Source organism: Stomoxys calcitrans, chromosome 1 (assembly GCF_963082655.1).
Source record: "Stomoxys calcitrans chromosome 1, idStoCalc2.1, whole genome shotgun sequence".
In the NCBI taxonomy this organism is placed as follows: Eukaryota; Metazoa; Arthropoda; class Insecta; order Diptera; family Muscidae; genus Stomoxys; species Stomoxys calcitrans.
Window position 1 is genome coordinate 253,798,776 of NC_081552.1, and position 26,881 is coordinate 253,825,656.

Sequence of the window (26,881 nt, forward strand, 5' to 3'; positions counted from 1 at the left end):
GTTTATTGTTCGCTCCAAATACTAAACAAGTAAGAGCGTTCGGCCGGGCCGAATCTTATATACCCTCCACTCTGGATCGCATTTGTCGAGTTCTATGCGCGGTATCACTTTTTAGGCAAACAAAGAATATTGAATAAGTAATGTTATGCTATTGGCGCTTTATCAAGTTATAATCCGATTCGGACCACAAATGAATGCTGAACGTTGTAGAAGTCATTGGGTAATATTTCAGTTCATTCGGATAAGAATTGCGCCATCTAGAGGCTCAAGAAGCAAAATCGGGAGATCGGTTTTTATGGGAGCTGTATCAAACTATTGATCGATTCAGACCATATTGAAGACGTATGTTGAAGGTCATGAGGGAAGCCCTTGCACAAAATTTCAGCCAAATCGGATGAGAATTGCGCCCTCTAGAGGCTCAAGAAGTCAAGATCCCAGATAAGTTTATATGGCAGCTATATCGGGTTATGTACCGATTTGCGCCATAGCTAGCACAGTCGTTGGATGTCATAAGAAAACACCTCATGCTAAGTTTCAGCCAAATCGGATAATAATTGCGCTCTCTATTGGCTCAAAAAGTCAAGATCCAAGATCGGTTTATATGACAGCTATACCAGATTACGAACCGATTTGAATCATACTTAACACAGTTGTTGAAAGTGATACCAAAACAACACTTGCAAAATTTCAAAAAAAAAAATTCTAGAGGCTCAAGAAGTCAAAACCAAAGATTGGGTTATATGGCAGCTATATCAAAACATGGTCCGATTTGGCCCATTTACAATCCCAACCGACCTACACTAATAAAAAGTATTTGTGTAAAATTTCAAGCGCCTAGCTTTACTCCTTCGATAGTTAGCGTGCTTTCGACAGACAGACGAAAAGCCGGGCAAGACAAAGGAAATGCTCCAACATCTCATCATCTTCCTACCATGCTCGACACATGCTATCACTTGCCGCACCGATTTTACATAAGCGAGCTCGTAGTCCTATGTGTCCTGTTATGATACCGAGAGCTATACTGACCTCATTCTTGCTTTCTTTCAGCAATAGTCTCGTCTTCTCACGATCTGAATCTCCCCATTATATTTTCGCTGTCCTACCGACCGTTTCGCTGCTCCATTCGTCGCCCATACCCTTAACTCGAACTGCGTCGATCCGAAGCGCTTCGGGTTTACCAAGTTTATTGACTGCAGTTCGTTGGCCTTCACCGCCAAATCGTCTGCCCTTTCATTCCCCCTTACACCGTGATGGCCCGGCACCCAAACGACGCGGATTTTGCCATCCTCAGAGATGGCGTTAATCTCCTACTTACATGCCAAGACTGTTCATGATCTTACCGTCCTAACAACCAGGACGTCCTTAGGGCAATTTCACTGTCCGTAAACCTTAGTAAAGGGTAGTTTGGGTATCCTCAACCTTAGTTAATTGTAATTTTAGCACCCTTAACCTTAGTAAAGTGTAGTTTGAGTGCCCATTAACATTAGTAAAGGACAGTTTTAGTACCCTTAACCTTAGTAAAGGGTAGGTTTAGTACCCTTAATCTTAGTAAAGGGTAGTTATAGTGCCTTAAACATTAGTCAAGGGTAGTTTTAAAACCCTTAACCTCAGTAAAGTGTAGTTTTAGTTTCCTTAACCTTAGTAAAGTGTAGTTTTAGCATCCTTAACATTATTAAAGTGTAGTTTTAGTACCCCTAACCTTAGTAAAGGGTAGGCTTAGTACCCCTAACTTTAGTAAAGGGTAGGTTTAGTACCCTTAAAGTAAAGGGTAGTTTAAGTATCCTTAACATTAGTAAAGGCTTGTTAAGGGTAGATTTAGTACCTGTAACTTTAGTAAAGTGTAGTTTTAGTACCCACTAACATTATTAAAGGGCAGTTTTTGTACCCTTAACCTTAGTAAATGGAAGGTTTAATACCCTTAACCTTAGTAAAGGGTAGTTTTAGTAAACTTAACATTAAAAAGGGTAATTTTAGTTCCCTTAACCTTAGTAAAGGGTAGTTGAAGTACCCCTAATCTTAACCTTAACCTTAGTTAAGGGTACCCTTTAACTTAGTAAAGGGTAGTTACCTTAGTAAAGAGTATTTTTAGTACTATTTACCTTTGTAGAGGGTAGTTATAGTACGCCTATCCTTAATAAAGCGCAGTTTAAATACCCTTGACCTTAGTAAAGAGGAGTTTAGTTTTCTTAGTAAATGGTAGTTTTAGTACTCCAAAGTGACCTTAACCTTAGTAAAGGTTAGTTTTAGTGCTCTTGACCTTAGTAAAGTTTAGTTTTAGTACCTTTAACCTTAACAAAGGGTAGTTGTAGTACCCTTTACCTCAGTAAAGGGTAGTTTAAGCAACTTTAACCTAAGTAAAGGGTAGTTTAAGCAACTTTAACCTAAGTACTGTGTAGTTTAAGTACCCCTAATCTTAGTCAAGGGTAGTTCATCTACCCTTCACTTTAGTAAAGGATAGTTAAAATATCCTTAATCTTAGTAGAGGGTACTTTGAAGATTTTTTTGCTTAAGACAAAAAAACTTTTTCAATGGCAACTCCAATCGATTTGGTCCAGAGCATCAAAGGTTTTTGTTTTTTTTTATGGACCTTTCAGATATTTTAAGTCGGCTATGGTGTGTCTACAATGATTTTCGTGGTGCTGCCAATGATGATGTTGCTCCTCTCATTTTGATCGCTAGCGGCCTAAAGATGGTGCTGGAGTTGTTGTTGTTGCTGCTGCCGCCACGGCTTCTGCCATGTGCAAATGAGCTATGCTTTCCGCATCGCTAGTTGAGGTAGTAAGTCAGTCAATCAGTCAGTCGCCCAAGTTTGTTTTTAACCTGCCTTTATGTTTTTGTGGTTTGTTAGCCGAGTTTGCCGGTTGCCTGGCTGCTACATTTGTTTGTTGAGTTTGTTTTATGACCATCAGCACCAACATTCAACATTCGAGCACCTCCAGCTTGGCCAGCCATATCTAAGGCTGAAGCTAAATCCAACCATCAGCAGGTTGGCTTTGCCAACCATGCTGTTACAGGTCGGTGTGTTTGTTTTTTGTTGTTTGTTCGCTGTTTGCTTCAGTACGCAATTAATTAAATTTGTTTTAATGAATGTTAATAAAGCGTACGGATGGTGTTGTTGCTGTTGTTGTTGCTTCTACTTACTTAGTTTGTTGTTTTAGTTTTTTTTCTTCTTCTTGATTTGTAATGACGTAATTTTGCGGTTTTAAAAACTACTCCATTATCGACGACTCGTATAGTGGATGCATGCCATCAGACGACGAACAGCCCAAAGGTTATTTGTAGACGAGCGATGTTCGCAGGAAATCAGTCTGTCCCCTTGTGTGGCTTATTGCCTTCCTACTGCCTAGTTTTCAGGTCAGTAGTGGCTAATTTGCGCTGTGTCTTTTAATCTCTCTCTCTGTAATTGCGATAATCCATTGAATGATGATCAGGTTGTAATGGAAGGTTTGTTCAAAATGATGAAAATCAAACGAAAATCTATGGTTCCATTAAAAATAATTTTTAATGCTTAATATTCAAATTAGTTTGATAGACTTTAAAATGAAGGCTATCATAATATCATAGGGGTAATATGGTAACCAACATATCACAATTAACAAGAAGCAAATTGGGATGGTGATAAGAAAATGAAACAACACCCAATAGCTTTCCAATTACGCTAGACCAAGTTACAAAACAGTGACTCTACAGAGGCTGCCTGCAGGGCATGCATGGATTCTGAATGAATTTGAACTGTTTAATGATTTGAATAAGATAAGACCATTTTGTCTATCATGTTGAATAGTTCAATAGCGTTAAGTTCGGCCGGGCCGAACTTTGTATACCCACCACCTCGGGTATATATGTAAACAACCATTCGTCAAAATCCGGTGAAAAATGCATACCTTATGCCCCATTGCAGCTATATCGAAATATGTTCCGATTTGGACCAAATACTAAAAAGTACAAGTCTTTGTTCAATTGTGTATAAAAAAATTAGTCTTTTAAGTTGCTATATCTAAAAATAAACCGATGTGAACCATATACGACACGGATGAGGAAAAACCTAACATAAGTCACTGTATCAAATTTCAGTGAAATCGGATTATAAATGCACCTTTTATGGGGCCGCGACTTAAAATCGAGATATCAGTCTATATGGCACCTATATCCAAATCTGGACCGATTTGGGCCAAGTTGCAGAAGAATGTCAAAGAGCCCAACACAACTCACTGTCCCAAATTTCGGCGATATCGGAAAATAAATGCGTCTTTTATGGGCGATAGACCTTAAATCAAGAGATCGGTCTATATGTCAGCTATATTCAAATCTAAACCGATCTGGGCCAAATTGAAGAATGAAGTCAAGGGGCTGAACGCAACTTACTGTCCCAAATTTCACCCAAATCGGATAATAAATGTGTCTTTTATGGGCCTTAGACCCTAAATCGGCGTATCGGTCTATATGGCAGCTATATCCAAATCTGGACCGATCTGAACAAAATTGAATAAGGATGTGGAAGGGCCTAGCACAACTCACTGTCCCAAATTTCAGCAAAATCTTCTATGGGCCTAAAACCTTAAATCGAGAGATCAGTCAATATAGCAGCTATATCCAAATCTGGACCGATCTGTGCCATATTGCAAAAGTATGTCGAGGGGCTTAACCTAACTCACTGCCCTAAATTCCGGCGACATCGGACAATAAATGCGCCTTTTATTTGTCCAAAACCTTAAATCGAGAGATTGGTCTATATGGCAACAATATCCAAATCTGGACCGATCTGGACCAAATTGAAGAAGTATGTCAGGATGTCCAAAGGCATAACATAACTCACTGTCCCAAATTTTAGCAAAATCGGACAACAAATGCGCCATTTATGGGCTCAAGACCTTAAATCGACAGATCGGTCTATATGGCAACTATATCCAAATCGGGACCGATCTGTGCCATAATGCAAAAGTATGTCGTGTAACTTAACCTTACTTACTGTCCCAAATTTCAGCAAAATCGGACGATAAATGCGACTCTTATGGGCCCAAAACCTTAAATCAGAGGATCGGTCTATATGACAGCTATATCCAAATCTGAACCGATCTGGACCAAATTGAAGAAGTATGTCCAAGGGCATAACGTAACTCACTGTCCCAAATTTTAGCAAAATCGGACGATAAATGCGCCTCTTATGGGCCCAAAACCTTAAATCGGAGGATCGGTCTATATGGCAGCTATATCCAAATCTGGACCGATCTGGGCCAAATTGAAGTAAGATGTCGAAGGGCATAACACAACTCACTGCACCAAATTTCAGCACCATAGGCATTGTTTTACCTCCACCTATCCTCCATTCTAGCCCCCGCAAGAAAATAAACCTTGTTGACCATGTACAAAGCAATTGGCCGGTCTGTAGTAAGTTATGCAGCGCCAGTGTGGTCTCATCAACTCTGTGACATGCAGTGTAATAATATTCAGATCTGCCGCTTTTCGAACTGCGACGGGATGTCTCCTCAGTTCTCACATAGACCATCCCCATCAGGAGACAAAGATTCTACCCGTGCGAATAAATATCCACATGCTGTCTAAGCAATACATTTCTAGGATGTTATCGCAGAGACCATCTTGTGGATAGGAATCCACCGCCCAGAAGCCTTAAGGTAGGCCTTTAGATCTTGAGCGTGAGGTCCAGCGCTGCAAGAGAGAACCTCGCGATCAAGCAGCATATCAAGCCGGTCTAGACAATATTCATGCAGACACGGTAGCAAACAGGTTGAATGTGGTTCTTGGAGAATGACCGCCTCCCATTGGACCTATATCAGGTTATGAAACAATTTAAACCTTACTTAGCACAGTCGTTAGAAGTCAAAATGCAAAACGTCGTTCAAAATTTCAGCTAAATCGGATAGGAATTGCGCCCTTTAGACGCGAAGAAGTCAAGACCTAAGATCGATTTATATGCCAGCTATATCAAAACATGGACCGATTTCAACCATACTTAGCGCAGTTACTGGAAGTGTTACCACGTGCAAAATTTCAGTCAAATCGGAAAAAATTGCGCCCTCTAGATGCTCAAGAAGTCATGACCCAAGATCGGTTTATATGGCAGCCATATTAAAACATGGACCAATTTGGCCCATTTACAATTTCAACCGACCTACACTTATTAGAAGTATTTGTGCAAAATTGCAAGCGGTTAGCTTTACTCCTTCGAAAGTTAGCGTGCTTTCGACAGACAGACGGACGGACATGGCTAGATCGAATTTAAATGACATGACGATCAAGACTATATCTACTTTGTAGGGTCTAAGACGCATATTTCGAGGTGTTGCAAACGGAATGACGAAATTAGTATACCCCCATCCTATGGTGGTGGGTATACAAATGAGGAATCTTTACCAATTTCACAGTTACAGAATTTTGTCATTTTTCGATTTTGAAAAATGTGGGGTAGCCCCCCCCCAAAAATAAAATCCTGGCTACGTCCCTGTGGCAGCTACAATATATACTTTATGGGGTCTCAGACGAATATTTCGAGTAGTTACAAACAGAATGACGAAATTAGTATATCCCCCCATCCTATGGTGGAGGGTATAAAAATGTGTGTTTGTTTATTTGTGTGTTCCCTACAGACTCAGAAATGGCTGAACCGATTTTCTTGAAATTTTCACTAATGATGCATAATGATCCCGTTGTGAAAATAGGGTACTACATTTTTTGATATCTGAAGGGGGAGTGAACCCTCCCCCTTACCTAATTTTCAGAAACACCAGCTCTCGGAGATGGGTGGTGCGATTTAAGCAATATTTTGTGTGCTCTCCTAACCTACAAACAAAAATTTGATATCCAAATTTCGGATGGGTTACCCAGGGGTAGCGCCCTACCGCCAAAACCTATCAAATATATATATACACCAATCACGACAATATGGGACTCAAATGAAAGGTATTTAAGGTTAGAAAACGTATCTGATATCCAATTGTCGGACCAAGTGTTTGGGGGACCACACCAACCCCCAAAAGACCCCTAAATTGCACATATTTACCTACCATGGCAATATGGGACTTTTAAAAGATATTAAAGATATTTGCAAGTAAAATACGAATCTGATATCCAAATGTGGGACCAAGTTTTTGGTCCCAAAAACACCCGCCAAACAGGACATATTTACTGTCCATGGCAATATGGGGCTTAAATAAAAGCTATTTGAGTGTAGAATACGCATCTGATATCCAGAGGTGGGACCAAGTGTTTGGCGGGCCGCCTCTTTCCAAAAACATCCCTCAAAGGGGACAAATTTACGACCATAGCAACATGGGGCTTTAATGAAAGGTCTTTGGGAGTAAAGCATGAATCTGATATCAATGTTCGGGAAAAGTGTCCATGGGGCCACCCCACCCCCCACAACACCACCCAAATACAAAGTATTTGCTGACCATTGCCATATGAGGTATTTTAGAGTAGAACACGATTCTGATATATATTTGCAAAGCCAAGTTACTGAGTGGCCTCCCCATCCCCCAAGCTGGTCATGTTTGCCGACTATTGAAATATGGGGCTCCAGTGAAAGGTATTCGGGAGTAGACCATAAATCTGATATCACTATTCGGGACCAACTGCGTAGGGGACGTCCAACCACCATAACAAATCCCAAATAGGATGTATTTGCTCACCAAGTCAATTTGGGTCTTCAAGGCAGTGGAGCTCAATATTGATGGTTTTTAGGGCCCATACCCCAAACCAGACATATTTGCTGGCTTTTGCAACAAGGGATTTAAATGAATGTTATTTGAGATTAGAAAACGAATTTGACATCCAATTTTGGCAATATGGGGTTCAAATAAATGATATATAAGAGTAGAGCACCTTGCTGATATATTTTCAGGGCTTAGTGTTTGCGGGACCACAAACACCCCTACATCGGGCATATTTACCGACCATGTCCATGTGCGGCTTAAATGAAAGTTATTGGGGGATAGAGCAAGAATTGATACTCACTTTAGGGACCAATTTTCTGGGGGTCCCCAGAATTTCCCAAAAATACCCCACAGCAACAGCAATTTTTTACTGACCATCGCCATATAGGGCTCAAATAAAAGTATTGGGTTGCCCAAAAAGTAATTGCGGATTTTTTAAAAGAAAGTAAATGCATTTTTAATAAAACTTTGAATGAACTTTAATCAAATATACTTTTTTTACACTTTTTTTCTAAAAGCAAGCTAAAAGTAACAGCTGGTAAGTGACAGAAGAAAGAATGCAATTACAGAGTCGCAAGCTGTGAAAAAATTTGTCAACGCCGACTATATGAAAAATCCGCAATTACTTACTTGGGCAACCCAATATTTGGGAATAGAATACGAATTTGATATCAAATTTAGGGCATCACCCCTTCCTCAAAACACCCCTCAAAGGCTATGACTTTTTCAATCATACCAATATGTAGCTCAAATGAAAGCTATCTGCGATTAGAAAACGAATTTGATAACCAATTTTGGGGCCATGTGTTTGGGGGACGTCTCATCGTGTAAACTCCCCCCTTAACCCAAGGGAATATGGGGTTTAAATAAATGGGATTTGAGAGAAGAGCACAATGCTGTTATTTTTTCAGGGCCAAGTGTCTGGGGGACCACCTTACCCCCGAAAACATCCCTAAATCAGACATCATGAGAATATCGGGCTGAAATAAAATATTTTAAGAATGGATTAAACCTTGCATTCAAACTTAAATTCGAAGCATGGTATTTCAATAAAAGCTCTTTAATTGTCGAAAATAAATATTGAAAAAAAAAAACAAGTAAAAAGGCGTTAAGTTCGGCCGGGCCGAACTTTGGATACCCACCACCTCGGGAATATATGTAAACCACCTTTCATCAAAATTCGGTGGAAATTTCATACCTTATGTCCCATATCAGTTATATCAAAATATGTTCCGATTTGGACCAAATACTAAAAGTACACTAGCTATATCTAAAAATAAACCGATCTGAACCATATACGACACGGATGTCGAAAAGCCTAACATAAGTCACTGTGTCAAATTTCAATGAAATCGGATTATTAATGCGCCTTTTATGGGGCCAAGACCTTAAATCGCGATATCGGTCTATATGGCAGCTATATTCAAATCTCGACCAATCTGGGCAAAATTGAAGAAGGACTTCGAAGAGCCTAACCAAACTCACTGTCTCAAATTTCAGCGACATCGGACAATAAATGCGTCTTTTATGGCCCCAAAACCTAAAACGTAGATATCGGTCAATATGGCAGCTATATCCAAATCTGAACCGATCTGTGCGATATTGCAGAAGTATGTCAAGGGGTTTAACTTAACTCACTGTCCCAAATTTTGGCGACATCGGATAATATATAAGCATTTTATGGGCCCAAAACCATAAATCAAGAAATCGGTCTATATGGCAGCTATATCCAAATCTGAACCGATCTGTGCCAAATTGAAGAAAGATGTCAAAAGGCATAAAACAACTCACTGTCCCAAATTTCAGCAAAATCGGATAATAAATGTGGCTTTTATGGGACTTAGACCCTAAATCGGATGATCGGTCTATATGGCAGCTATATCCAAATCTGGACCGATCTGAGCCAAATTCACGGAGGATGTCGAAGGGCCTAACACAACTCACTGTCCCAAATTTCAGCGAAATCGGATAATAAATGTGGCTTTTATGGGACTTAAATCCTAAATCGGATGATCGGTCTATATGGCAGCTATATCCAAATCTGGACCGATCTGAGCCAAATTCACGGAGGATGTCGAAGGGCCTAACACAACTCACTGTCCCAAATTTCAGCGAAATCGGATAATAAATGTGGCTTTTATGGGCCTAAGACCCTAAATTGGCATATCGGTCTATATGGCAGCTATATCCAAATCTGGACTGATCTGAGCCAAATTCACGAAGGATGTCGAAGGGCCTAACACAACTCACTGTTCCAAATTTCAGCAAAATCGGATAATAAATGTGGCTTTTATGGGCCTAAGACCCTTAATCGGCCGATCGGTCTATATGGGGGCTATATCAAGATATAGTCCGATATAGCCCATCTTCGAACTTAACCTGCTTATGGACAAAAAAAGAATCTGTGCAAAGTTTCAGCTCAATATCTCTATTTTTAAAGGCTGTAGCGTGATTTCAACAGACAGACGGACAGACGGACGGACATGTCTAGATCGTCTTAGATTTTCACGCTGATCAAGAATATATATACTTTATAGGGTCGGAAATGGATATTTCGATGTGTTGCAAACGGAATGACAAAATGAATATACCCCCATCCTTCGGTGGTGGGTATAAAAATATTGTTCCATACAAAGCAAAAAAAGGTGCAGCGGAGCAGGCCCGGTTCTTCAGCTAGTCGGATAATAAATTTAGCTTTAATGGGCCTTTGACCTTAGACCTTGTCAGATGGGTCTATATGGGGACTATATCAAGTTATAGCCGATATATATTCCATCTTCGAACCATACTGCCTATGGAAGAAAAAAGAATCACAGCTAATATTTAGCTCAATATCGCTATTTTGAATGACTGTAGCGTGATTTCTATGTTTCAGTTATGACTTTACTTTACTTGGTGGTCTATGCCCCATCGATTTCCATGTGGTCATCACAACAGATTTTATGGATCTTTTATTTTCGCACGTTAAACTTAAGGCCAGCATACTTTAATAAATAATTTCATCTGTTTTTAATGCTCGCTAATGGGCACCTTTATGGCACAATGCAAAACATAATTGAAAACCATGAGAAAGATCGCTGCGGACGGCAAAGGAAATATGCAAACCATCATAAAAATGTAGAATAGTTTTTTAATAGACAAGTTGTCGTTGCCGGCGTTCAACGACCTTTGGCTTCAACACGCACACACACACACACACACACACAGAGGCCAATTAGAACGGAAGTAAACAAAAAGGCAACAACTCTTCTTTGCTTTTTGGTTGAGTACTTAACCTTTATGAAATTTAATTTTTTTTTTTTTTTTTTTTTTGAGAAAACGTAAAAAGCTTTTTTTTTAATTTAATGAATGTCTCGAAATAATCGCATAATGCGGTGGGGGGTCATTTACACCAACGGAAAGCGTTGAGAATTAAACATTTCGCTTCAGCATTAGATGATGGCGGAGTTGGGTTTTGCGGCTGCTGGCCCCTTTGGTAGGATGAATGGATGAATGGCTGGTTTGTTCATTAACTCATGGCTTAGATGGATGAATGGTTGGATGATGGCCGGTGTGGATCGCTGGTTTTTGGAGTTCACCATCATCATCATCATCTTTGCCAGTGTAATCATCCTTCCCGTGTTGAGTGTCGCTGAGTCGCCGTTGTTGTTTTAACCCACATTTGAGAAAATATTTTTTTTTAACCACTTTTTCCTAATTCAAAATTTCCAAAAGATGACGAAATAGAAAACAGAACACATTCATTGTTTATTTTGTATTTATCATCTGAAGGGAATGCTTTTTTATTTTTGTTTTCTTTTTTTCGTTTTTTTTTTTAAAAAAAGCAATTACCCCTACTACAAGAAGCAGTTAGCCAGCCAGCAGTTGAATATGGAAGCAGAGCGCATGCGCAGCCCCACACTCTTTTAAGTTTTCCCCCCCCATAATGTTGCACAATAAGCACGCAAGTGAGCCACAGCGACTTAGTTTTTAGCTCTTAACTCAAGCCCCTACTTGGAAGACAATTTCCCATAATTAATTTCAATTAAGTCACAATGGCTGACTTTTGGAGCTAGAAAAATTGGAACATACTTTATGCTGAGCACTTGCAATCTACGAAAATAAATTTAGAAATTTTTTTTTTTTCAAATTTTCTTTCATTTGATGGAGAAGAACTTTTACGCTTTTGTTGAGTGACTTCCTCCACTTATTTATGGAATAATCATGGACAACAATGCAAAGGGTTTCTCTGTGTAGACCAACTCTAGGTCTTCTTCAGCTTTCCTTAACTGCCTCTAGCAGCAGCAGCAATCATTGCCTGCCTTGCCATTTGTAGTGATGTTGGCGATATAAAATGAAAGTTTTTGTCTCTCGCGGCCGCACTTTTGGAAGTACTTGCACGTTATTGAGTTGGAAAACTGTCATTATGCTAATCTCTGGCAATTGATGATGATTTTCGACTTTTTCTTCAGCATCGCATTGGCAAAGCCATCACTATTGGCTTCTTCGACATCAACTCAGTCCATTTGGTTGCCTTCTCTACTTTGGGGTTTCGATTTAATAATCAGTTTTCGTTTTTTCTTTCTTTCTTTCTTTTTATAGCCCACCTCAGTGGTGGCGGTGGTTTTGTACTTAACAGCTTTTTCTTTCCAATTTGGGTTGTTGCTTTGATGCCTATGGAAGCAGATGATCATCCTGTCGTTGCCATCAATTCAAGATACACTTACAGATTTGTTTCATAGATTGTTAACGATCTGTCTATGACTTGGGTGACTTTGAGTGAATGACTGCCAGTGAGTCCATGGTTTGATGAGGGAGTTTGATATGCCAGCTATAAACTTTGACATCAACATGAGAGGGAAATATGAGTGGGAAATATTCACACCTTTTTTAATAAATGTTAGAGAGAAAAGTGGTGATATGCCAACTTTCGTGATGACTTGGGGGCAATTCACTTAATCAGCATACAATTTTCCAAAGAAATTATTTTGGTAAAGTTAGGTAAGGTTGACTAAATAATTGTCTCGGTATCAGCTTGGTATCTGAATATGTATTCACCAATGTCAAGTTCACACTGGCATATCAATCAAACTAGAAATGACAGCTCATTATATTGTTTACAAGCCACCAAAAGCATTTGCTTTTGAGTTTATTTAAAAGGGAAAACAAGTAAAAGCGTGTTAAAATCGGCCGGATCGAATCTTATATACCCTACACCATGGATCAAATTTGTCTAGTTCTTATCCCGGTATCTCTGTTGTGCTGCTTCAGGCTATAGACCGATTCAGACCATATTTGATACCTATGTTGGATAATAATTGCGCCCTCTAGAGGCTTAAGAAGTCAAGATCCCAGATCGGTTTATATGACAACTATATCAGGTTATGTACCGATTTGAATCATACTTAGCACAGTTGTTGAAAGTCATAACAAAACACGTCGTGCCAAATTTCAGGCAAATCGGATAGTAATTGCGCCCTCTAGAGTCTCAAGAAATAAAACAGGAAGATCGGTTTATATCGGAGCTGTATCAGGCTAAAGACCGATTCGGACTGCATTTGACGTACGTACGTTGGAGGTTATGGGAGAAGCCGTTGTTCAAAATTTCAGCCAAATTGGATAATAATTACACCCTCTAGAGGGCGTAACCAAATCGGTTTAATAATAACTACGCCCTCTAGAGGGCGTAATTACTATCCAACCAAATCGGTTTATATGACAGCTATATGAGGTTATGAACCGATTTCCAACATACTTAGCACAGTTGTTGAAAGTCATACCGAAACACGTCATGCCAAATTTCAGTCAAATCGGATGAGAATTGCGCCCTTTAGAGGCTCAAGAAGTCAAGATCCAAGATTGGTTTATATGGCAGCTATATCAGGTTATGTACCGATTTGAGTCATATTTGACACAGTTGATAGAAGTCATAACAAAACACCTCGTGCTAAATTTCAGCCAAATCGAACGAGAATTGCGCCCTCTAGAGGCTCAAGAAGTCAAGACCCAAGATCGGTTTATATGGCAACTATGCCAGATTATGAACCGATTTGAATCATACTTAACACAGTTGTTGAAAGTAATACTGAAACACTACGTGCAAAATTTCAGTCCAATCGGACTAGAATTGAGCCCTCTAGAGGCTCAAGAAGTCAAGACCCAAGATCTAATCTCAAATGCCTTTCAATTAAACCCCTTATTGCAAAAGTCAGCAAATATGTCCGGTTTCGGGTATGGGCCCTAAAAACTAACAATATCGAGCTCCACTCTCTTTAAGACCCAAAGTGTCATGGTGAGCAAATACGTCCTAGTTGGGGGTTGTAATGGAGATGGGACGTCCGCTAGATAGGTTGATCCCGAATTTTGATAACAGCTTTATTGTCTACTTCCAAATACCTTTCATTTGAGCCCCATATTTCGACAGTCGGCAAATAGTGATTTGGCCCTGAAAATATGCATCAGTTTCGTGTTCTTTTCTAAAATACCTCTTATTTGAGCTTCATATTGCAACTGTCAGCAAATACGTCCTATTTGGGTGGTGATATGATGGGTGGGATGGCGTCATAGACACTTTTTCACGAACATTCTTATCAGATTCGTAGCGCAGAGGTTAGCAGAGGCAGAGGCCACCGTAGAGCAGAGGTTAGCATCTCCGCCTATGACGCTGAACGCCTGGGTTCGAATCCTGGCGAGACCATCAGAAAAAATTTTTCAGCGGTGGTTTTCCCCTCCTAATGCGGGCAACATTTGTGAGGTCCTATGCCATGTTAAACTTCTCTCCAAAGAGGTGTCACATTGCGGCACGCCGTTCGGACTCTGCTATAAAAAGGAGCTTAAAACTTAAAATCGGACTGCACTCATTGATATGCGAGAAGTTTGCTCCTGTTCCTTAGTGGAATGTTCATGGGCAAAATTTGCAATTATCCTTAGCAGATTCGTGATTTTCTCCCAAAGACCTTCCATTTGAGCTCTACATTGCAATGGTCGCAAATTTGTTACACTTGGGGGGTGTTTTGGCGAGAGGGCGGCCCCCAAATACTTAGCCCCACATTTGGATATCAGATTCGTGTTCTACACTGAAATACCTTTTATTTGAGCCCCATCTTGCTATGGCCAGCAAAAAAGTCCTATTTGGGGGGTGTTTTGGCGAGGGGGTGGACTCCAAAAAATTGGTCCCACATATGGATATCAGATTCGTATTCTATTCGCAAATACATTTCATTTGAGTCCCATATTGCCATGGTCGGTAAATATGTCCGATTTAGAGGTGTTTTGGGGGGTGAGGTGATCTCCCAAGCACTCTCTCTGACAATTGAATATCAAATAGGTTTTCTACTCTTAAATACCTTTCATTTGAGTCCCATATTGTAGTACTTGGTCTATATATATATATATATTTGGCGGGTTTCAGGGGTAGGGTGGCCCCCCTAAGAGCCCCGCCCAAAATTTGAATACCAAATTTTTGTTTTTAAGTTACTATAAGAGGGCGCACAAAAACTGTTGTTTAAATCGCACCACCCATTTCCGAGATCTGAAAATTGTGATAAGGGGGAGGGTCCGCTCCCCCCTCTATGGGAAGCATTTTCGAAATCATTGGAAAGTTTAAGATATTTCAAAATTTCCTAGGTGCACATAAAAATTTTGATGTTTGCCACCTGTTTCCTCAGTAGCCGGGACTACTGAGCGCCGATAAGGATTTTGACCAAGCGGCCGCTGTCCACGAAAAAACCTCGACTTTGTTCACTGCCAGCACATGATTCCTAACTACTTTTAGTGGATACTTTCAAATATCCACTAAAAGCGATCAAAAATAATCTTTATGAAAATTTTTGCATCTTTTCTGAAGTTGTAATCGGACTTGCAACATTCTTACCAGTTGCCTCTGGTCTATCAATTTTTGTGTAATTTTCTTGAAATGTTGCATGTTAAGCCTCTCAAAGACACGTTCCTTATACAAATTTGCGAAAACTGCCATCTATTGCCATTTTTCTATAACACATGTACTTATAAAGTTTTTCCTTCTCTTACAGGTATGACATGTATGCTGAATCTATATTCTCGTAAAATTGTAAGTAATATGTCCTCAATAATTTTTCCAAGTGTATCCATTCATTTCCCACCTCTTTTGCCTTTGACTTGTTGTTGTTGTTTTTTATGTGTTGTGGTGCAATGCAAATAAAATATTGCTACGCTTGTTCAATTCACAACTCGAAATGTTCCAAGTCGAATATCGAAAGATCACATCGCGTATTGCGCATCGTCGTGACACGTCACGACAATCATTGCAGCTCGAAGCATGGTATGGAATGGAATGGAATCCATGGAAGGCAGGCATACATACAGCAGACTCTGTCAATCGGCAATTGACTCAATTAGCAGCAATAAATAGGCGAGTTAACCAAGATTTTCTTGAAACCGCACCACACCGAAGCCTCTGCCACACACAGTCTAATCCACAAAGTCTTAGAAGAAATGCTTTACCATTTTGGAAGTCATTTCTTGATGTACAATAGTTGAGGCATGTTATCGCTGAAAAGTTGGTGTTTTGAAGCGCACCGCAATTCAAGGCAATTTTCTGTCTCTTTAGCCGCAATCTGCCATGGCCCAGCCACACAATTTTGTCTAAGCGTTTGAAATTTGAAAACAAAAAAAAGACAAATAAACGAACTCTTCCCGTTCTCTCTCGAAAAAGACTTGTAAAGGGAAAAATTTGAACATTTGAACGATGCTTTGCGGCATTGAGTTTTGTGTTTTTTTTTTGGCTTTTTTTCTTCTTTCGTTTTCGTGAAAATAAGAATGTTTGTGTCAGTTGTTTGGCTCTGTTGACTGTGTTACGAGGTTATGAGAAATATTTTCATTTAATGGGAAAAAGGCTTTGCTTCGATGGGGTGTTATTTTCGTTTGTGTGTGTGTGATACCCCAAATACGTGTCAATTCAAATGGAAAGTGAAATAAAAGGTCTATGAGCTTTAGAGAAACAGAAAATTTTGCAATAGATCGTTCAGTTTATGCCACATGATTTGGTATTTCAATTCGAAATATTTCAAAATGTCAATGGAAGAGACATTAGGCACAACGACCAAAAATATGTACCGTCAAAGGCCTTCGCCAATTTGTTTAGACCATAAAATACGAGTAAATTGAAGACACCAGGTGGGGCAATGCAAATGTTGCATCCAAGCCTTTCATTATTCACCCTGCAAAACGTGAAGCCTTCTATCTGCTCCTCCAAAGATAAGCCCACTGATTATTCTCGAGAGAATGTAATGACGCGTAATGAGATTGAAGTCTGTGGCATTAGTTTGACTTATCTTCTCAGGATGCAACTTAAGTTCCTTGAGGAAGTCTGAAGTCTGCACGATGACAAGTGCTGTTACAACTTTCAAAATCCATGCCAAAAATAGTACGAATGGGTCCACAAACTGATATAGCTCTAATTTAAACCAAACTTCTGAGTCACAACGCTACCTTTTCAACCATAACAATATGGGGCTGAAAATGAAAGGTCTTTGGAAGTAAAGCAGAAATCTGATATCATATTCGGTAAAAAATGTGTATGCGGCCACCCCCATAACAGAACACCCCCCAAACAGAACTTCTTAACTGACCATGGCAATAGAGAGCTTAAATAAAAGGTATTTGGGTGTGGAATACGAATCTGATATCCAAATGTGGGGCCAAGTGTTTGAGGGGCCGCCCCTCCCAAAAATATCCCAAAAAAGAGGAAAAACTTACGACCATAGCAATATGGGGCCCAAATGAAAGACCTTTGGGAGTAGACCACGAATCTGATATCAAAATTCGGGACCAACTGCCTAGGGGACATCCCACCCCCCCCCCCCCCAAAAAAAAAAAAAATAAAAACAACTTTCAAATGGAACGGATTTACTCAACATGACAGTTTGGGTATCAAAGGGAGTGGATCTCGATATTGATAGTTATTAGGGCCCATACCCCAAACCGGACATATTTGCTGGCATTTGCAATAAGGGGTTAAATGAAAGGTATTTGAGATTAGAAAAAGAATTTGATATCCAATTTTGAGGACAATGACATTATGCGGTTCAAATAAATGATATTTGAGAGTAGAGCACGATGCTGATATATTTTCAAGGCTAAGTGTTTTGGGGGACCACCCCACTACCCAAAACACCCCTAAATCGAGCATATTTACCGACCACGTCAATGTGGGGCTCAAATGAAAGGTATTGGGGAGAAGAGTACGAAATTGATACCAACTTTCGGGACCAATTTTTTTTTGGGTCTACCCCTTTCCCAAAACACCCACCAAAATCAATTATTTATTAACCATCGCAATATGGGGCTAAAATAAAGGTATTTGGGAGTAGAATAAGAATCTAATATCCAGATGTGGGACCATGTGTTTGGGGCACCGCCCCTTTTTCAAAACACCCCCCAAAGAGTGCAAATTTTGGGGCCAAATCTTTGAGGACGCCTCATCCCTTAAACAACCCTTAAACCAATGGCAATATGGGGGGTATTTGAGAGTAGAGCACGATGCCGAAACACCTCACCGCCGAAAACACCTCCAAATCGGACATCATGAAATAAAGATTTCTAAGAATGGAGTATACTTAACACCCAAACCTTAATATAGGTCCGATCTGAACCATATTTGGGTCAGATGTTGGGAGGCCTTAAACTGCTCACTGCTTAAAACAAAGCATTTATAGGCATTCGACTCTTTATCGGCAGATCGGTATATATGGCGGCTATATATAAATTCTGTCCGATCTGAGCCATATTTAGGTCAGATATCGGGAGACCTAACACTACTCACTGTTTCAAAGTTTAGCGAAATCGGTTATAGAATAAAGCTTTTATGGGCTTCAGACCCTAATCGGGAGATCGGTCTATATGACAGCTATATCTAAATATAGTCCGATCTGAACCATATTTTGGTCCAATGTCGGGAAGCCTAAAACTACTCACCGTTTCAAATTTTAGCGAGATCGGTCCATATGGCAACTATTGGGTTGCCCAAAAAGTAATTGCGGATTTTTCATATAGTCGGCGGTGACAAATTTTTTCACAGCTTGTGACTCTGTAATTGCATTCTTTCTTCTGTAAGTTATCAGCTGTTACTTTTAGCTTGCTTTAGATAAAAGTGTAAAAAAAGTATATTTGATTAAAGTTCATTCTAAGTTTTATTAAAAATGCATTTACTTTCTTTTAAAAAATCCGCAATTACTTTTTGGGCAACCCAATATATCCAGATATGGTCTGATTTGGCCCGTTCAAGAACATCATTGCATCAAAATGTGCCAAATTTCAGATCAATATCTCAATTTTGAAGGCTGTAGAGTGATTACAACAGACGAACGGAAAGACGGGCAGACGGACAGACATACGGACATCGTTCAATCGTCTTAGAATTTCACGACATTCCGAAATATATATACTTTGTAGGGTCAGAAATGGATATTTCGATGTATTGCAAACGGAATGACTAAATGAATATACCACCTATACTAAGGTCGTGGGTATAAAAAGGGGTCGTAAGGTCAGGTAAAAGAGATATTTAATTTCGTCATTCTGCTTGTAACAACTCGAAATATGCGTCTGGAACCCCATAAAGTATATATGATCGTCATGTCATTTTTTTAAGTCGATGTAGTCATGTCCGTCAGTCTGTCTGTCGAAAGCACGCTAACTTTTGAAGGAGTAAAGCTAGCCGCTTGAAATTTTGCACAAATACTTTTTATTAGTGTAGGTCGGTTGGGATTGTAAATTGGCTATATGGGTCCATGTTTTCATATAGCTGCCATATAAACCGATCTTGGGTCTTGACTTCTTAAGCCCCTAGAGGGCGCAAATCTTATCCGATTTGACTAAAATTTTGCACGTGGTGTGCTGGTATTACTTCCTATAACTGCGCTAAGTATGATTCAAATCGGTTCATGTTTTGAAATAGCTGCCATATAAACGGATCTTGAGTCTTGACTTCTTGAGCCTCTAGAGGGCGCAATTCTCGTCCCATTTGACTGAAATTTTGCACATGGTGTTTTAGTATAACTTCCAACAACAGTGTTTAGTATGATTCAAATCGGTTCATAATTTGGTATAGCTGTCATATAAACCGATCTTGGATCTTGACTTCTTGAGCCAATAGAGGGCGCAATTCTCATCCAATTTGGCTGAAATGTAGCATGACGTGTTTTGTTATGAGTTCCAACAACTGTGCCAAGTATAATTCAAATCGGTTCATAACCTGATATAGCTCTCATATAAACCGATTTTGGGTCTTGACTTCTTGAGGGCGCAATTTTCGTCCGATTTGACTGAAATTTTGCACGTGGTGTTTTGGTAGCGCTAAGTATGACGGAAATCGGTCCAGGTTTGGTATAGCTGCCATATAAACCGATCTTGGGTCTTGAATTATTGAGCCTCTAGAGGGCGCAATTCTCGCCCGATTTGACTTAAATTTTGCACGTGGTATTTTGGTACCACTTCCAACAACTGTGTTTAGTATGATCCAAATCCCTTCAAAATTTCGTATAACTGTCATATAAACCGATCTGGGATCTTGACTACTTTAGCCAATAGAGGGAGCAATTCTCATCCAATTTGGCTGAAATGTAGCATGACGTGTTTTGTTATGAGTTCCAACATCTGTGCTAAGTATGGTTCATACAGCTCCCAATAAACCGATCTCCCTATTTTACTTCTTGAGCCTCTAGAGGGCGCAATTCATATCCGATTTGGCTGTAATTTGGCACAACTTGTTTTGTTATGACTTCCAGCAACTGTACTAAGTATGGTTCAAATCGGTCCATAACCTGATATAGCTGTCATATATACCGATCTGGGTTGTTGACTTCTTGAGCCTCTAGAAGGCGCAATTCTCATCCGATTTGGCAGAAATTTTGTACAACGGCTTCTCTCATGACCTTCAACATACGTCTTCAATATGGTCTGAATCGATCAATAGCTTGATACAGCTCCCATATAAACCTATCTCCCGATTTTGCTTCTTGAGCCTCTAGAGGGCGCAATTCTTATCCGAATGAACTGAAATATTACCCAATGACTTCTACAATGTTCAGTATTTATTTATGGTCCGAATCGGACTATAACTTGATATAGCTCAAATAGCATAACAGTTTTTATTCAGTATTCTTTGTTTGCATAAAAAGAGATACCGCGCATAGACAAATGCGACCCTTGGTGGAGGGTATATAAGATTCGGCCCGGCCGAACTTGGCACGCTCTTTTTGTTAGAAATATCCTCGTCTTCTCATGATTCGTATCTCCCCATAAGATTTTTGTCGTCCTACTGACCGTTTCGCTGTTCCACAGTGTTAAATGAACGGTCGTCACCAAGTTTGTTGACTGCTGCCCTCTGACGGTAACTGCCAAAACATCTGCTCTTTCATTCCCCCTTACTCCGCTATGGCCCGGCATCCAAACGATGCGGATTGTGCCATCCTCAGAGAAGGCGTCGAAATCCTTCATACACTCATAGACTGTTGGTGAAAATATCAACGAGATCAACTCCTTCTCTGAGGAGGATGGCACCTGATATACAAACCTCCCATAAAAGCTGATCTTCCGGCCACACTTGTTGTTGACCTTTTGGGAAATTCCTAAATATTTTTTTAGAAGATTTTATTGACGGCTGCCCTCTGACGGTCATTGCCAAATCATCTGCTCTTTCATTCCCTCTTACTCCGCTCTGGCCCGGCATCGAAATGATGCGGATCGTGCCATACTCAGAGAAGGCTTCGAAATTCTTCCTACACTGTTTGTGAGAATATCAACAGGATCAACTCCTTCTCTGAGGATGGCACCTGATATACAAACCTCCCATAAAAGCTGATCTTCCGGCCACACTTGTTTCACTTGTTATTGACCTTTTGGGAAATTCCTAAATAATTTTATTGGGAGATTTCGATCAACATCGCATCAGCAAGAGGTGATATAATTTTGTTTATTTTTCAGACACTCAGTGAGCATTGAAAAGGAAGCTTCAAGTGGCTGCACTACATGATACGGCCTTCATAAATTTCCCAAGTCCCTCTTATTTCGATGCTTCTCAAGCTGGACTGAACTGAAAGACCACCCTGGTTGCTGAACTTGGCTGGTCTAAGTACATGCCCGTTGACGCCTCTAGTTTTTCTAGCCAAAGCTAAGGTTAACGACAGGGAAATGCTACCACCGTTCAATGTCCGTGTGCTTCTACTTGCCAATGCAAACCATTCGAAAGATGATGATGGAGGGGGCACTTAAATACTTGACTTACTTCTGTATGTTTACATTGGAGATCGACGAGTGCTACGTTTCTGGTTAATGGCGTTTTCTTTTTGCTGCTCTGCTCTGCTCTGGTCTGGTCTGGGCTGGCTGGTTGACTTGCTGACTAACTCCCCATATCCCCAATGTGAGTATTTCTGTTGCTGTTGTTGTTGCTGCTGCTGTTTCTCTTTGGTTTAACGTTTTCAATGTTGTACTGTTGGTTGGCTGTTTGATTTGTTGTTTTCTTCTTCTTCTTCTTGTGCTTCTTTTGTTGCCACAGTAATTCATTGCTGTCAAATTAAAAAGCCATTACCGGGTTAAATGACAGCACAGCACACTCGAATTGTTGGTGGGGTCCGGTTTGGTTTTTGTTTTTTTTGGAAGAGTGTGGTGGAACATAACTAGATCTCCTCAAAGTCTTTGTGCATGTGCCTCTGATCCAGTTGCACACAAAAAGTCCCACAGAAGAAAGAGTGCCCAGAAAATCTTTGGCTTATGGCCTCGCCTGCCTTGTGCATGCTCAGCCCAATAATCGAACATTTCATCTGGTGCGCATGCGTGAAGATTTTGTTTTTAGAGGTTTACAACATCTTTTACATGTGTAAACCAAGAGAATTTTGTACGAACCTAACACCCTGAGGAAATGGTAAGGGTGAGGAAAAGGGGACCTTACTTTCATCACCCACCATCATTAACAAATTAAGAGAAATACAGACAGACAGACCCACAAACCGATTGAAGACTTTTCAATGCATTTTTTTATTCATAGCCATGTCATCGATAGTTGGCCATCTTCAGTGCATTGCTTCAAGTTTGGGGCAGTGTGTTAGTCGTTTACTTCTGCGTTTGCCTTAACAACAAGAAAAGATTGCTCAGGTGTTAGACAAATAGGCAGACATGGTGCATTTCTCACATATCTTGTCGGCTTTTTTTTTCTCCTGCAACTGTTGTCTGCGCCTATCTTGACAAACGATCTGTGTGTGTGTGTGTGTGTGTGTAAAACACAACATTACGCAATCGAAACAAAAGCGATAAGCGTTTAGGTGTCTTTATTGTATCATCATTAAGCGCGCTCGCTTGCTCATAATTACCAACGTGAAATGCTTAAAGCGTAACAACGCAGCTCACAACACAACCAACATGACGTGCTCGCCTGGCTCTACCTAGACCATCTCATCATCAGCGGCCCAATAACTTTTTATAATTTCTGATGTTATAAACATGCCACCAGAAAAGTCGAAAAGGAAAATTACCAAAAAAAAAAAAAAAACTTCAGCAAACAGGTAGTTTATGAAAATCGGCAAAAACAAAAGGTACGCATATTGTGTTTCTTTGGAAAATATAAATGCATATGACAATAGGGTGGGGTTTTGAAAATTGTTACTTGTAGAATTTTTACACCCTCCATGGGGGATGGGGGTATACTAATTTCATCATTATGTTTGTAACACCTTGAAATATGCGTCTGAGACCCCTTAAAGTATTGGGTTGCCCAAAAAGTAATTGCGGATTTTTCATATAGTCGGCGTTGACAAATTTTTTCACAGCCTGTGACTCTGTATTTGCATTCTTTCTTCTGTCAATTATAAGCTGTTACTTTTATCTTGCTTTAGAAAAAAAGTGTAAAATAAGTATATTTGATTAAAGTTCATTCTAAGTTTTATTAAAAATGCATTTACTTTCTTTTAAAAAATCCGCAATTACTTTTTGGGCAACCCAATATATATATTTTTGATCGTCATGTCATTATACCCACCACCGTAGGATAGGGGGTATATTCATTTAGTCATTCCGTTTGCAACACATCGAAATATCCATTTCCGACCCTAAAAAGTATATATTCTTGATCAGCGTAAAAATTAAAGACGATCTAGACATGTCCGTCCGTCTGTTTGTTGAAATCACGCAACAGTCTTCAAAAATAGAGATATTGAGCTGAAACTTTGCACAGATCCTTTTTTGTCCATAAGCAGGTTAAGTTCGAAGATCGACTACATCGGACTATATCTTGATATAGCTCCCATATAGACCGATCCGCCGATTTAGGGTCTTAGGCCAATAAAATTCACATTTATTATCCGATTTTGCTAAAATTTAGGGCATTGAGTTGTGTTAGGCCCTTTGACATCCTTCGTCAATTTGCCTTAGATCGGTCCAGATTTGGATATAGCTGCCATATGGACCGATCCTTCAATTTGGGGTCTTAGGCCCACAAAAGCCACACTTATTATCCGATTTTGCGGAAATTTGGGTCAGTGAGTTGTGTTAGGCCCCTCGACATCTTTTGTCAATTTGGCCTAGATAGATCCAGTTTTGGATATAGCTGTCATATAGACCGATCCTCCGATTTAGGGTCTTAGGCTCATAAAGGCCACATTTATTATCCGATTTTGCCGAAATTTTTGGCAGTGAGTTATGTTAGGCCCTTCGACATCCCTCGTCAATTTGGCCCAGATCAGTCCAGATTTGGATATAGCTGCCATAAAGACCGATCCTCCGATTTGGGGTCTTAGGCCCACAAAAGCCATATTTATTATCCGATTTTGCTGAAATTTGCGACAGTGAGTTGTGTTAGGCTCCTCGACATCCTTCGTCAATTTGGCTCAGATCGGTACAGATTTGGATATAGCTGCCAAATAGACCGATCCTCCAAATTGGGGATCTTAGGCCCACAAACGCCACATTTATTATCCGATTTTGCTGAAATTTGGGACAGTGAGTTAAGTTAAACCCCTTGACATACTTCTGCATTGCGGCACAGATCGTTCAAGATTTGGATATAGCTGTCATATAGACCGATCCTCCGATTTAGGGTTTTAGACCCATAAAAACCACATTTATTATCCGATTTAGCCGAAATTCGGGACAGTGGGGTAAGTTAAACCCCTTGACATACTTCTGCATTGCGGCACAGATCGTTCAAGATTTGGATATAGCTGCCATATAGACCGATCACTCGGTTTTAGGTTTTGGGGCCATAAAAAGCGCATTTATTGTCCGATGTCGCCGAAATTTGGAACAGTGAGTTGTGTTAGGCCCTTCGACATCCCTCTTCAATTTCACTCAGATCGGTCCAGATTTGGATATAGCTGCCATATAGACCGATCCCTCCATTTAATATTTAGGGACCATAAAAGGCGCATTTATTGTCCGATGTTGCCGAAATTGGCAATTTGGTCTAGATCGATCATGATTTGCATATAGCTGCCATATAGACCGATATCTCGATTTAAAATCGTGGCCCCAAAAAAGGCGCATCTATAATCAGATTTAACTGAAATTTGACACATTGACTTATGTTAGGCTTTTCGACATCCGTGTCGTATATGGTTCAGATCGATTTATTTTTAGTGAAATCTACTAAAAAGACCAATATTTTGTTATACATAATTGAACAATGAACGTTTTGTCCAAATCGGATCATATTTCGATATAAATGCTATGGGATATAAGGTATGCAATTTTCACAGGATTTTGATGAAAGGTGGTTTACATTCATACCCGAGGTGGTGGGTATCCAAAGTTCGGCCCGGGCGAACTTAACGCCTTATTACTTGTTTTAGGTTGATCTAGCCATGTCCGTCCGTCTGTCTGTCGAAATCACGCTATCCTTGAAGGAGTTAAGCTAGGCGCTTGAATATTTGCACAAATATCTTTTATTAGTGTAGGTCGGTTGGGATTGTAAATGGGCCATATCGGTCCATGTTTTGATATAGCTGCCATATAGACCGATCCTCAGATTTAGGGTCATAGGCCCATAAAAGGCGCATTTGTTGTCCGATGTCGCCGAAATTTGGGACAGTGAGTTAAGTTAAACCCCTTGACATACTTCTGCATTGCGGCACAGATCGGTCCAGATTTGGATATAGCTGCCATATAGACCGATCTCTCGGTTTTAGGTTTTGGGGCCATAAAAAGCGCATTTATTGTACGATGTCGCTGAAATTTTGAACAGTGAGTTGTGTTAGGCCCTTCGATATCCCTCTTCAATTTCACTCAGATCGGTCCAGATTTTGATATAGCTGCCATATAGACCGATCCCTCCATTTATTATCTAGGGCCCATAAATGGCCCATATAAACCGATCTTGGCTCTTGAGCCTCTAGAGGGCGCATTTCTCATCCGATTTAACTGAAATTTTGCACTCCTGTTTTGCTATGACTTCCAACAACTGTGCTAAATATGATTCAAATCAGTTCATATTCTAATATAGCTGTCATATAAACCGATCTTGGGTCTTGACTTCTTGAGCCTCTAGAGGGCGCAATTCTCGTCCGATTTGACTGAAATTTTGCACGTCGTGTTTTGCTATGACTTCCAACAACTGTGCTAAGTGTGGTCAAAATCGGTTCATAGCCTGATATAGCTACCATATAAACCGATCTCGGGTATTGACTTCTTGAGCGAATAGAGCGCGCAGTTCTCATCCGATTTGGATGAAATTTTGCAGGAGTTGTTTTATTATGACTTCCAATAACTGTGCAAAGTATGGCGCAAATCGATACATAACCTGATATAGCTGTCATATAAACCGATCTGGGATCTTTACTTCTTAAGCCTCTAGAGGGCGCAATTCTCATCCGATTGGGCTGACATTTTGTACAACGGCTTTTCTCATGACATTCAACATACACGTCTAATATGGTCTGAATCTATCAATAGCTTGATACAGCTCCCATATAAATCTATCTCCCGATTTTGCTTCTTGAGCCCCTACAAGGCGTAATTCTTATCCCAATGAACTGAAATATTACACAATGACTTCTACAATGTTCAGCATTCATTTATGGTCCAAATTGGAGTATAACTTCATATAGCTCCAATAGCAAAACAGTTCTTACTCAATATTCTCTGTTTGCCTAAAAAGAACTCGACATATGCGATCCATGGTGGGTATATAAGATTCTTCCCGGCCAAACTTAACACTTTCTTATTTGTTTTTGCTATAATTGGTTTAAAAAAGCTTTATGTGACGGTGC

The 26,881-nt window shown here is 40.0% G+C and overlaps 1 protein-coding gene and 1 long non-coding RNA gene across 2 annotated transcripts in view; one reads left to right on the forward strand and one right to left on the reverse strand.

Annotated features, from left to right (window-relative positions):
• The window catches only part of LOC106084665 (uncharacterized), a 46,588-nt gene extending 43,074 nt beyond the window's left edge, over positions 1–3,514 (reverse strand). The window contains exon 1 of the long non-coding RNA XR_001220850.2: positions 3,142–3,514. This is a non-coding gene — a long non-coding RNA (uncharacterized LOC106084665). The remainder of the gene's footprint in view (positions 1–3,141) is intronic.
• Positions 1–26,881, forward strand: part of LOC106084663 (probable serine/threonine-protein kinase DDB_G0282963) — a 174,442-nt gene that overhangs the window by 58,125 nt on the left and 89,436 nt on the right. The window lies entirely within an intron of this gene.